General features: G+C 44.9%; 1 protein-coding gene across 1 annotated transcript in view; it reads left to right on the forward strand.

The window, feature by feature from the left end:
• Positions 1–13198, forward strand: part of LOC124722379 (electron transfer flavoprotein subunit beta-like) — a 184835-nt gene that overhangs the window by 80026 nt on the left and 91611 nt on the right. The window lies entirely within an intron of this gene.

Here is a 13198-nt window from a genome sequence, read left to right on the forward strand (position 1 = left end):
CGAGCGGCTGCTCATAAGCCACACGTCACGCCGGCAAATGCCAAACGACACCTCGCTTGGTCTAAGGACCGTAAACATTGGACGATTGAACAGTGGGAAAACGTTGTGTGGAGTGACGATGTGGCGATCCGATGGGAGGGTGTGGGTATGGCGAATTCCCGGTGAACGTCACCTGCCAGCGTGTGTATTGCCAACAGTGAAATTCGAAGGCGGTGGTGTGATGGTGTGGTCCTGTTTTTCATGGAGGGGGCTTGCACCCCTTGTTGTTTTGCGTGGCACTATCACATCACAGGCCTACATTTATGTTTTAAGCACCTTCTTGCTCCCGGTAGTTGAAGAGCAATTCGGGGATGGTGATTACATCTTTCAACACTATCGAGCACCTGTTCATTATGCACGGCCTGTGGCGGAGTGGTTACACGACAATAACATCCCTGCACACAGTCCTGACCTGCATCCTACAGAACATCTTTGGGATGTTTTGGAACGCCGACTGCGTGCCAGGCCTCACCTACCGACATCGATACCTCTCCTCAGTGCAGCACTCCGTGAAGAATGGGCTATCATTCTCCAAGAAACCTTCCAGCACCTGACTGAACGTATGCCTGCGAGTGTGGATGGCTCTGAGCACTATGGAACTTATCATCTTAGGTCATCAGTCCCCTAGAACTTAGAACTACTTAAACCTAACTAACCTAAGGACATCACACACATCCTTGCCCGAAGCAGGATTTGAACCTACGACCGTAGCGGTCGCGCGGTTCCAGACTGAAGCGCCTAGAACCGCTCGGCCACTCCGGCCGGCGCGAGTGTGGAAGCTGTCATCAAGGCTAAGGGTGGGCCAACACCATACTGAATTCCTGCATTAGCGATGGAGGGCACCACGAACTTGTAAGTCATTTTCAGCCAGGTCTCGGGATACTTTTGGTCACATAGTGTAGTAGATAGCTGTGGCTTGCTGATCGCTGGAAGTAAAAGAACGAGCCAGCCACTCCGCGGTACACTAAGATTCAAATGGTTCAAATGGCTCTGAGCACTATGGGACTTAACGTCTGAGGTCATCAGTCCCCTAGAACTTAGAACTACTTAAACCTAACTAACCTAAGGACATCACACACATCCTTGCCCGAGGCAGGATTCGAACCTGCGACCGTAGCAGTCGCGCAGTCCCGGATTGCAGCGCCTAGAACCGCGTGGCCACCGCGGTCGGCAATACACTAAGGTCTCCAACCTAAAAGCTTAGGCTGGAATCCTGAAATTTCAAAAAAAATTTAAACTTCCTGCCATGCTTGCCTCTTCGTAAACTAAAACAGAGGGCAGAGCCCTACCTAAATTGTATTCGGCCCTCTCATCATCACAATATAGAGAACAATTAGTAAAAATGTGTCGTATACTACTTTGCACGCCATGGGGATCGTAGACAAGGGGGCCGTCTCGCCGGATTATGAAGCTATGTTTTAGGCGACGCCAGGTTCAATTCATCCCTCCTGGGTGAGCATGAGAAATGCCACGGCTTAGCAGTTGGCTGCACCGATCGCTGCTTGTTGCGCCTTAGAACTAGCCACTGTAGCACGGCTGTCAACATCGTGCAGAGGAATAGCTCACTGTGTCGCGTCAGGTCCCATGATCGTCCTCTCGGCTGCCTGGTCTGCTTGCTCGTTTTTTGAGAATCCCACGTGCCCCGGTATGCAGCAGAATTCAACCTGTTTCCCCTGCTCTTTGAGAAAGGGCAGTTTGCGTCTGGATAATTTTTCTGCTGGATATATTTGCTGTAAGGCTTGTGGGACACGCAGGGAATCGGAGAAGAAGTGAAACTTTTTCTCTGATAATGTCTTGTCTGCTTCAGTGCCTTCACGACGACATGGAGCTCTGCGATTAACACAGTTTATTCATTGGGAAGGTGCATCATAAATACCCAGCCAGGTTACACCACTGAACAGCCAATGGAGTCAATTTGTTTTAAACCAGTAGTTTGCAGTATTCTAAAACCGTGTTGCCTGTCGAAACGTTATAAAACAGAGATGGAAAGACAAAATTTGGACTGCAGTTTTTCGTAAAATTTGTCAAGTATAAAATAATTATGAGCCTATTTAGGGGCCTAGGTAGCGAGCTGCTCCAGCCTTAGTATAAAACTTTAAAATCAGCCACGCCTATCTGTAAAAGGCAATACTCTGTGCGAATCCCATAGGACCTCGTTGCTTGCTGTTGATCATTAAAAAGGTCTTCCACTGGTAGGCGAGTAGCGGTATGGTACGCAGGTGTCTGACGGTGGATATAGTTTTATAGGCCTGTCGTACCATGTGAAGTTACCGCCTGATATTAAGCGGCGGCTCATTAGCGTCATTACAGAGGCTTGGTATGAAGCTGTTTCTAAGGCACCCAGTGGCCACCCTAATTCGTGTATGGTGTACCAAATCCAACATTTTTAATTAAGAGGGTCTTTCAATATCAACACGACATTTCCATGAGGCTGTATCAAATCGGTTTCGTGATTTAAGATCTATAATAAGCACAGCATAGCGAGTCCGTGGTATGGGTAAGCCTCTTGTCTCATATTGGCTACTGATATCTAGACCTGCCCATCACACTTCTGAGCCTTTAAATGAATGTCTTCACCGAACACATTATTTCTTAGAGAAAAATGCTAGTGATGAGCAGGAACAAGTACACCTATGCCATATATTTTTCTTTCCACAGTTATACATAGGTGTCTGTCGATGACTGAGGAATTTCTGACACTATGCTATCGGGGTGCACATGTAATGAAGAAGTGGTTCCTGTAATTATTCTACTGTCTTAGCTCACAGATAATTTCGATTATAATAATTACACCTTGTTGTTTTTGAAGTATATATTTTTCGCTTACTCCTGTTTCGTCCTCTCCCCCCTCCACATCTCCCCTCTAATGTGGGTAGGGAGGTTACCAGGTTGTTACAGAACCGTACATCGTGCATCCACAAAACAAGACGAACTCACACGGAGGTTCTGTAAAATTGTATGGGACAGGTTCAGTGTGTTCCTCATGACTTGTGGCTACTACATTTCATAATACTTAGTGCCTCAAAATATTTAGTGCTTTCATGCCTCTAAGGTGTGGTAGCCAAGCACGAGTAGAGTCGAGTGTGAGGTCTAGAAACGTCACCATGTCTTAAAAATTAATTGCAGTGTTCCTTATCCTCAGCTCAGGAAATTTAAGATCAGAACGTAACAGTGAAAATGAACGCAACACTGCTAGGACGTCTGCAGTTATCTGATATTTGAACCTACGCAGAGCTTCCCGTCTGTTCCTCACAGAGAAATTAAAGGCTCTTCTCTGTCCATTCCTACAGCCTTCTAGTAGTGAGTTACAACTAACGGCTTGTTGTTGCAGCGCTGAAGGAAGAACAAAAGACGGAGAAATCGTCCACAAACAAAGAGCGCTGCACCATAAATTTTACTGGCGACGTAATGCTATTGGCAGCTATGGCGAAGACAATCATATTTAAAACATTACCTTCACTGACACTGTTCCCTTGTTCAAAGCGGCAAGAGAGAACGTCAACTAACCAATATCTGAAATACCGTAGCGGGAGGGAGGACCGTGTAAAGACGGTAAGTCATATTCGAAAGCCCCATTTCTGGCGCTGTCGGAGGATATTGTACATGCAAGTAGTATCCCAGGCCTTCTCGATGTTCAGGAATGTACCTAATAATTGATACCTGTGCAGGAAACCCTATTGCATAGGTGCTTCCGTGTGGGACGGGTTATCGAAGATGGAGTGATTCCTCCTAAACCCACATTGAAAACGATGATTCTAAGGTCCCTACAAAGCGACGTTCGCTCCAACATCTTTCCAGCACAACTACTGAGTGCAGTACTACGATAACTACTCGAGCACGAAGGGTTCTTACCAGACTTCAAAAGCTGAATTATAATTACTTCTCCTGGTGAGTCGGGGAAATGTCCTAAGTGTTCTGAATGCCAAATGAAGTCAGAAAGGGCGGGGATCATTTCTCTGCTTTGCCATATGCTCTATCGTGACCTCATAACATGACACGAGTCGCAAATAATGCAGAATCCAGCTTCCACATGAAAAATAGGACAGCTGCATTCTTCATCATTTATATAACTAAAATCCCAACTTTCCCTAGCGTCGGTGATATGGATCCGGACTGGCAATGGTGGTAAGTCTGGCGAAATATACTGCAGCTGTCTGGGGAATGCATCGCAGGTTGAGCAGATGACTTCCGTTCGTCACTACAGGAGCCACTGAGTACCTCCTACCTCTCCCAGAAATCCTTGTTGTGGCCTCCCATGCAACTGTACTTTTATTGGAACGGTTTATGGTGTTCGGTAAATGTTACTACGCTCTCTTCTTGCTCTCTCTAATAATTCAGCGATATTTCGTCCTTACTACACTAAAAACTGTGAGGTTCTCTGCTGTCGGTCGGCAACTGGAACAGCGCAGGGCTACCCGCCTGGTTAAGGTTATGGAGCAGCATTCGTCGCTCTACCAAAGGAGAGGCTGCCTTTGTAGCTGACTTGAAGACTGTGGAACGGATGCTTCAGCGGCGTGGTGGATCATTTTGGTAATATGATCCACTCATTTCTAGTTGCTGTCACGGGAATAGCTGACGCTGAAGCATGCAGATCCAAGCCGCGGCATGGTTCACTTTTTGACCGGCCACGGACCGTACCCAGCACATTTGAACCGGGTGGGCTTTAGCCAGAGCGCTACGTGCACATACGTGCCATATGATTCTCCTGAACAAGTGGCTCTACGTTGCAACACGCTCACACACATAATACCTGTAACAGAAATAATGACATCAAAGAAATGTTAAGCGACCCAGACGAATGGTGTGCTCTAGTAACATCGCTGATAAGGTTTCAACAATACTACATGCCGCCTATAGACAAGAAAATAGATGCGGCAGATCTTGAACAGAAAAAAATGGTTCAAATGGCTCTGAGCACTACGGGACTTAACATCTGAGGTCATCAGTCCCCTAGAACTTCGAACTACTTAAACCTAACTAATCTAAGGACATAACACACATCCATGCCCGAGGCAGGATTCGAACCTGCGACCGTAGCAGCAGCGAGGTTCCAGACGGAACCGACTAGAACCGCTCGGCCACAACGGTCGGCTAGAGCCTCTTCGTCTGGATATCAATGTTGAGATAGAAAGAGCGAACAAACTGTCGACCTATGACGCACATGTACTGATACAGCGACTGCTTATATGTTGGTGGTGAGCGACTGAGGCGACGAGTGATATGCATTGTTTAAAGAACGGCCACTCCTTCTTGAGCTCTCTCTGCACTTACGTCGTCCCTTTTGTGGAGGGTGTAGCTACGTATATTAGGGGCGTCACATCGCTTAAATAGTCTCCCCTGGAGATATGTACGAGTACAAATTAGTCTTCCCTAAGATAATAGTCGTAATTCCTCCACATGTGTCCTAAACACACTGTGTTCCACTGTAGGATGGAAGCCATCTCCGCATCAGGGCTTTCTTCTGCCTTTCCCCCAGTCATTCCTCCCTGGTGGGGACTTTGCAAGAACGGGAGAATTTCTGCAGGGACTTGCCGGTTCTCTCAGGCAGACAATGATGTCTATACGGTCTCGTCTGATCCATCAGACCCCCGGCGGGGTCAGGGATTTTCTCTGCCTCGTGATGACTGGGTGTTGTGTGCTGTCCTTAGGTTAGTTAGGTTTAAGTAGTTCTAAGTTCTAGGGGACTTATGACCATAGATGTTAAGTCCCATAGTGCTCAGAGCCATTTGAACCATCCATCAGACAGGACTAAGGTCGCATGGTCTGATATTTTCGGAACTGATCGTTTTGGCGTCGCGTTTTCGTCCCCACCTTGGATTTTGGAGACGGTGGTAAGGCTGTCTTAAAGGAATATTGTTTTGATTCTCTTCTGTCTGCTGTGAGAGTTTGTTTATCTTCTCGGCAGGAGGTTCTGTTGCCACCGTTATTGCGGTTGCAGAAAAGCTTGATTCTTTCACCTGTGACCCAGGTTTAGAGGTACACTTATAACTGTGGATTGTTGTGCTCTGTTCAGCTGTCAGCTGGGTGCAGCATTAGTCTTTCATAAAGGCTGATTCAGTGCTGAGGCGAGTAATTTCGCGAAAGTAGGTGTCTGTATGTCTTTAAACGCTTTCTTAGCCTCAGAGTATAAGATGGGTTTTGTAGTTTTTATCTCCTAGACGTTCTTCTTTTTTGCAAATGCATGACATTCTTTGCTCTAAATTGGGTGGTTTTGGAAGTAATTGATACACATGGGTGGGGTAATACATTGAGTACCTCGTTCGTGGAGAGCTGAGGTACATCTTCGACACGTAGGCTGACCTTTGAAAATCATGACAGCGTGACCAAAACGTTGACACTTGAAGGGGCGCATAAGTTTAGGTACGTAGGGCCTTACTTTAAAACAGATAAAGCCTGGTACAATCTTGCCAAGGAGGGCTAAATAGAAAGAATAAAAGACGGCGTCACTTCAAGCTAACCATTTATTCTTTTTACGAAATTCCTGACTTACAATTTGGGGCTTGTGTGTTAATACTGCCTAAAAACTACCCAAATAGCTGAGAGTGTTAGGAATTGCTGTAGGCTCCAGAGACGTCCCCCGAACAGCTATCTAGCGGTTCTAGGCGCTCAGTCCGGAACCGCACGACTGCTACGGTCGCAGGTTCGAATCCTGCCTCGCGCATGGATGTATGTGATTTCCTTAGGTTAGTTAGGTTTAAGTAGTTCTAAGTTCTAGAGGACTGATGACCACAGATGTTAAGTCCCATAGTGCTCAGAGCCATTTGAACCATTTTTCGAACAGCTAGATTAATATGGTTCTCTCCAGACAGAGATCCGCTTGCCTGGGTAAGCCTTATACAACTGAGATGCGACAGGTTCCCAAGAGGTTTCCCCTAGCGACTTATTCGCCTCAACAGCCCTCCATCTCATCAACGCGCAGCCCACCTTAGATCGAAGTTATGCTTTTACAGAGGTTTGTATCATCATCGTGTTCTGGGAGGTCAAACCAAGATCCTCACATCAAGTGATACACAACGTTTGACCCTCGCTACAAGGTGGTCGCTGAAATATGTCCTGAGCTCACGGTTACAGACTGGCAGCGCTCAACAGTTCTCAGCTCAGGATACCTGGGTTTGCCAAACCTGTACTCAGCAAACGAAGGCTGCTCTTCTTGGACTGTTCGCCATTTACAATGACCCAGAAGAAACGTGTGACTTAATCAGAACAGCACGGACGTGGCGAGGGTTACCCCCACTATCAACTGCATCCGTATCTTCAGAAATTCATACTGTAGGAGACGTAAACTATAATCACTTTACATCATATAGCACGTAAGGCCATGTGTCGATTAGCACCCATCTGACCAAACTAAATATTTAAGAACTACAAAATTAGACTACCTTAAAAATATTGTTCATAGTAACTCACGCACTTTTTGTTTCATGGCGTTTACGTCCGGATAATCGATTTTCTTTTCTAGGTCGCTGTTCACTCTAGGTAACAGAGGTAGGTCTCAGGCGGCGAGATACGTAGAACAGTGTAAGCACGAAATTGTTGTCATCATTCTTAGCCACAAATTGCCTGAAATTCAACACTGTTTGATGGGAGGGTTGTCATGCCCAAGGAAGCAATCATTTGATCCACACAATGATTTTAGCATTTAACGCTAGGAGAACTGTGATACCTCTTGAAACGAATTCTTGAAGGACTATTTCCCTCATGAAGAAAGAGCAAACCAACATTGGTACCACATTAGTTTTTATTTCTTCTGATGCCCTATTGATGTAGAAGAAGGCTGATCGCCTCTCCCTTTACGCAAGCCAAAGCAGAGCTGTCGGTTTTGCTGCTGAATACCCTATGAAGGAAACCAACGTTCGTACGTTGTTCGGTCATTTCCGCAACTGAAAAATCAACGCCAATTAACAGCGGTCAAAAAACGATCACACTTATCACTCTTTTTGGATGAAAACTGGTTAACTAATTCACAACGGTACACCTGAAAGGCACCTGTGGGGGTAACCCACATTATTCCCACCAATCCTTCACTTTACTGTTCGCCCAGGAAAGTAATACAGTTACTGTTCTTATAGGTGACGTAGAGCACTTAACATATTGCATCAATAGCCACCGATCTGGATTAGAATTTGCAGCAGATGGAGTGTTTCTAGCAACATGGAACTAATATTAGCGTGTAACGTCTTGTCTGCGACAACGTCGTTAGAGGGACCACACAAATTCGGTTAAGACTAGGATGTGGATGAATACTGACTATTATATTGAAATGTATAATTTCGGTATTGGCCTTAACTGACTTAGGGTAGTCACAGAGCAAATAGATCAAGGCGACTAGACTGGTATTTGAATCCAATTCATCCTTAAAGCGATTATAGTGTCCTAATCGTCGCAACACCCCTCGGTAACGAGATAGGTGTTGCGTTGTCGAATGCATGGTGTGATACAACGTATATGGTCTCCAGCGGCGCAGTCATGTTGGTTGCAGACGCACATTCGCCTGCACAACACTCGTCATAACGTCCTCCCTGTCGATATCTTATGCAACACTGGCTGCCCTCCCTTACTCACTTCCATTCATATTCACGTTCGTTCTCGTATTGTGTTCAACTGTTAATGTAATTGTGCTGTGCAGAGAAGGGAGGATGTGGTATACATATACATATCATTTTCTTTGTCCTATTGATAACTGGTGTTAGCGACATTGTACAATGAGCTGTCGAAAGCGACGGGATACTTCTTAATATCGCATCGGACCTCCTTTTGTCTGGCGTAGTGCAGCAAGTCGACGTGGCACGTACTCACCAAGTCGTCGGAATTACAATGCAGAAATAGAGAGACATGTTGCGTCTACAGCCGTCCATAACTGCGAAAGTGTTACCAGCGCAAGGTTTTGTACACGAACTGACATCTCGATTATGTTCCATAAATTTTCGCTGGGCTTCATGTCGGTCGAGCTGGGTGGCCAAATCTTTCGCTCCAATAGTCCAGAATGTTATTCTCATCATTTGTGAATAGTTGCGGCTTGTGACACGGCACATTGTCATCCATATAAAACGCATCGTTGTTTGTGAACATGAAGTCCATGAATGGCTGCAAATGGTCTCCAAGTAGCGGAACATAATCATTTTCAGTTAATGATCGGTTCAGTTGGACTAGACGATCCAGTCAGTTCCATGTAAACACAGACTATACCATTATGAAGCCATCAGCAGCTTTCACTGTGCCTTGTTGACAACTTGGGTCCATGGCTTCGTGGGATCTGCGCCACACTCGAACTCTACCTCAGCAGTTACCATCTGAAATCGGGACTCATCTGCCCAGACCACGGTTTTTCAGTTGTCTAGTTTCCAACCGATATGGTCACAAGGCCAGGAGAGGCGCTGCAGGCGATATCGTGCTGTTAGCCAAGGCACTCGCGTGAGTCATCTGCTGCCATATCCAATCAACGGCAAATTTAGCCACACTGATGCAATGGATACGATCATCGTATGTCGTATGTCCCACATTGACTTCTGTAGTTACTTCAGGCAGCGTTGCTTGTCTTTTAGCACTGAGAACTCTACGCAAACGCCGCTGCTCTGGGTCAAGTGAAGTCCGTCAGCCACAGCGTTGTCCGTGGTAATGCCTGAAATCATTCCTGGCACACTCTTAACACTGTGGATCTCGGAATATTGAATTTCCTAACGATTTCCGAAATGGAATGTCCCATGCGTCTATCTCCAACAACCATTCCGCGTTCAAAGTTGGTAATTTCCATCGTGCGGCCATCATCACACCGGAAACTTTTTCATTTGAATCACCTTGAAAGGTATGTGCTAAGGTCTGATCAGGGTAGCTCTAGAAAATAAAGTCGGTAGTTGCCAACCGCAAGGTGGAACGAGTATAATATCTTTGAGTAAGAGGATCTTTGCTGGTTAAGAGAGCCGGGCGCGCGCAGTAAAAAACCGTGGAGTCGCAGGTAGGTGTCCGTAGGAAGCAGACTTGTGCAGACAGCTTTAAGGGAGAAGTCACAGCTAGGTGCCCGGTGGAAGCAGACGTGTGGTGACAGCGTTAAGGTAGGTCGCTGCCCCTGACCAAACTTTAGCACGTAAACGAGAGAAGATATATAATCATTTCAAATTGGTTTTTGTTAGATAATGTTCAGAGTTGGGATTTGTATGTCCAAGGTTTGACGCAGTGAGCGTTTTGTGAAATTTTTTGTAAGAGTGATTCGCCCTACAAAAATGTTTGAAATGGTAGGTTTTGTGTATGACTTAAAATTTTAACAATATATATATATATATATATATATATATATATATATATATACTGAGATCAACATTATGTTTAAATCTAACAGCCTGAATCATAATCCACATCCTTTGCTTGTACTGAATATGAAAACGAGTAGTAAAGTAAAGTTACCCACCAATGAAAGAATGTAAAGAAAATGAGACCTCTATGCAATATATATGTGCAATTCATGGTTTGGAATCGATTTTGGTCTAACTAACGTTATCAGAGCAAAGTTAATTCAAATAACTAATTTTATGCCATTTCAGAACTGGTGTTATTCAAGTCAAGATATAATTTCATTAAGTAAACATCAGGGCCAAAAGTTAATTTATCAGTACCATCTTAATGCCATTGCACAAACAGCATTATTCTCTTAAACTTGATTGCTGAGTCAAATACGTGTTGCATTTCTGGCAAAATGGAGGAGTGCAAGAAACAAGTTCACAAACGCAGTCAGATGCAGGTTTGTTGAATAATTAATTTAGAACAATCTTATCATTGATACTTTCACAAATAAAGAAGGATACAATTTTATCAAAGATACTTTCAACCTGAGCACAAATGACAGCTCCGCCAGTGCACTGCCCTTTTATAATACCTTGTGTACGTGATGCTACCACCATCTGTATATGTACACGTCGCTATCCCATGACTTTGTTACCTCAGTGGATATTGATGTACACCATTTTTTCGAGTTCTGTGTTCTTTGCATAGGGGTTGATTTAACTGAAAGGGATACATAATTCCGTTAGAAGTGTCACAGTGTCAAAATCTGTGTGGTCGGTTGCTCCCGTACGATCATACTGAAGGTTGTAGTTTTCATTTTTGCCAAAACTCTGTGCAGGTAAACATAATATAGTTCCTATCCCATTAGATTGTGAACCACATTTTGACTGGAGTAACAAGGGCGAAGGCCAATCATTTGCGAACATTTGGAAAAAGTTCGGCCCGTATCACTTTCGTCCAAGTCGTTCTGCCTTGCAGTCACCTCCCAGAAAAGGTGTTGGCGTTTATGTGCTATTCTTTGCTCAATTATTTCTTGGAATTTCGCCAAGTCCTTATTTCGATGCCACACAGGGGTTCGTTAGTCATCTACTGGATAAATTCTGAGAAACTCCAACAAAATATCGGTTGGTGAAGTGTGAGTACATGGAGCACACTCATCTGTGTTACCGCGTGGTTAGCCTGTTCCGTGCGTCCAGATGTGCGTCCAACAGTAGATGTAAAGCCGGTGATGGCCGTGAAAATGGCAACGTGCTGTAATCACTGCACCTGTAACATGTGTTTGACAGTGCAGACGCAGGTAATTTTGAAAACAGGCAGAAAACCAAAATATGAAATTTCACACATAAAAATACATTCGCTCATGCGAGTAATACTACGATTGTATCGATGAGCGACTGCAGTGCGCCCCCACCCCCTCCCCTCCACACTCACACACCACACTAATTAAAAATTCACTCTAGGTACTGTAAGAAGACTTACGACTATTCAAAGTCTAAATGCGCCAACCCCTGACGGAATTCCCATTAGATTCTGAACCAAACACGCCTCGGAAGCCGGCCGAAGTGGCCGAGCGGTTCTAGGCGCTACAGTCTGGAACCGCGCGACTGCTACGGTCGCAGGTTCGAATCCTGCCTCGGGTATGGATGTGTGTGATGTCCTTAGATTAGTTAGGTTTAAGTAGCTCCAAGTTCTGGGGGACTGATGACCACAGAAGCTAAGTCCCATAGTGCTCAGAGCCAACGCCTCGGAATTAATCCTTTTCGTAGGTCATGTTTATCGGAAAACTGACGAACAGCGCTCACTTTCGTGGGGGTACAAAAATGAGAAAGAACGGATTCTCAGAGTTACATATAAATATCCCAATAATACATTTGTAACAATATTCGATAGCAAATTCCATATTCCAACATTTATCTCATATCGAGGAAATGAAGCTCCTTTCAAAGAATCGCCACTGGCTCAAGGAAAATCACTAGTCTGAACCATAGATGGGGGCTTTTACATTCGACATCTTGTAAATAATAATTATATACTTTTTAAAGATTAGGTTCCATCTTCCTGGTTTTCCGGAAGGCATTCCACACTCTACCACACTATCGACCACGAACAAAGATATGTTCAAACGGAGTATCTACACAAGGGATAGACGAGAAGAAAGTATGACTGACAGATCCTAATAAGTTGTACTGGACTGCGAATGTTTAACAGAAACCAAAGTAACATCGTATGTGCTCCAAGGAAGCGTAGTAGAACCACTGACCTCTCTAATGTAGATAAACACTTAATGAGATAAATTCATTTATCTAACATTATGACTACTTTCCACCGCGAGACTGGTGACGTCGCGGGCACGTGACGTGGTATGGAAAGTAAGAGTAAGGACGCCTGGGCAATCATTCTAGCGATCATGAGGGCCACAAATACGGTACTCCACGGACATGAGCGACTTCTGAAAAGGGCATGTGGTTATGACCCGGCGAAGCTGAAAGTCTGTTCGCGTGCTATTGTCGTGTGCACCTATCGAAAGCTGTCGAAGGACAGTGGGCAACAAGGCATTTGACTGCGGACTCTCCCGGTGTATATTGCTTGTGATAATCTCTAGGGTGCCCAGCCAGGTGGCAGTGTTAAAATCAAGCGACGTTTCGAAGAGTGATATACTCATCATCTACGGGCGAAGCGTCGAGGTATCGCTTGGCATCTTCTTTCTTGAAGGTGTCTTCTTTTCCTCAGCACTAGTACAGTTCAAACCTTGCGGTTACTCCTCCTAACAAACTGGCAAAAACAAACGACAGGAAGATATGCACTTCTTTTTTTGAATGGCTTCTGTTTGTTGATGTCTTATGTTTTTTCTTTCTGTACTACATTTGATGCAGGATCTTTCTCC

Source organism: Schistocerca piceifrons, chromosome X (assembly GCF_021461385.2).
Source record: "Schistocerca piceifrons isolate TAMUIC-IGC-003096 chromosome X, iqSchPice1.1, whole genome shotgun sequence".
In the NCBI taxonomy this organism is placed as follows: Eukaryota; Metazoa; Arthropoda; class Insecta; order Orthoptera; family Acrididae; genus Schistocerca; species Schistocerca piceifrons.